Source organism: Chaetura pelagica, unplaced genomic scaffold, assembly GCF_000747805.2.
Source record: "Chaetura pelagica isolate M959 unplaced genomic scaffold, ChaPel_1.0 scaffold414, whole genome shotgun sequence".
Taxonomy (NCBI): Eukaryota; Metazoa; Chordata; class Aves; order Apodiformes; family Apodidae; genus Chaetura; species Chaetura pelagica.
Genome location: NW_009952976.1, coordinates 920,830 through 921,971, shown reverse-complemented (window position 1 = coordinate 921,971; position 1,142 = coordinate 920,830).

Below are 1,142 nucleotides of genomic sequence, written 5' to 3'. Positions count from 1 at the left end.
GGCTGCCGGTTCAAGGCTGGGCGGCTGGACCAGAGTGGCTGCTCCAACTATGACACCCCCAACTGGGTCAACACGGGCCAGCCGCCCACCCGGGTGGATGAGACCCCCGAGAACCCCACTCGCGACAAGACCAACATGATCGTCTACATCATCTGCGGCGTGGTGGCCATCATGGTGCTGGTGGGCATCTTTACCAAGCTGGGCCTGGAGAAGGCACAAGGTCCCCAGACAGAGATGACCGTCTCCAGGTAAAGCAGTCCAGTCCCCCCACCCACCCCACTCGATCACCCCATTGGGGGGTAGCCCATTTTCCCAGCCCCTGGCATAAGGCAAGCCCTGGCTTCACCCTGGGGCTGCCAAGAGGGGGATCTCACATCCAAAACCCTCTTCCCAGCATGCTGAGACACCAGGGGGTGGGTTGGTTGCAGCCCCCCCAACCTGACCTGCACTGTCCCTTGAGGAGGCCTGACCCTGGCAGAGGGGTGAGTGATGTGAGCTATAGGATGTGGCTTCCCCCCTCCCAAAAAGCTGTGGTTGCCCATGTGCAGGGGAGGTGAGATGGGGTCTGGCTGTGCGTGGGGTGCGGGGGACCGCAGTCCCCTTGGGCTCAGCCTTGCTGGCAGCGCGAGGGGAGAGGTGACAGCAAAGACAGCTCTGCCGTGGCTGCTGCGCCTCCTCAGTGTGTGTGTGCACTCGTGTTTGTGCATGAGTGTGCACGGCTGCCTGTGCACCAGGGTGGCACATCGCCCTTGGAGGTGGGACCGGGCTACGCGTCCCCTGGGGCTTGGCCTCTAGTGAAAGGTCGGGGTGTCAGCCCACACCTTGGCGTCAGGGACCCCCTGTGCCTCTCCCCCTCCCACCTGGCTCCCCTGGCCATTGGTACATCTCCCACTCCCCCCTCCTGCAGCAGTCCTGGCTCCAGGTGCCCTCTTGTTGGCCCGTTTCTGCCCACCTCCCTGCCCCGTGCTGCTCTCCAGCACTGAGGTGTCTCAAGCAGCCCGGCCTCAGCTCCGCAGGGCGCATCCTTGGCTTTCCCGGGAGCAGTGGGGCTTTGTGTGCGACGTGGGGACCGGCAGAAGGGGCAGGTGGCTCCTCTGGCCTTCCATGGGGATAGCCACGGTGGGGCAGGGCCTGGCAGGGCA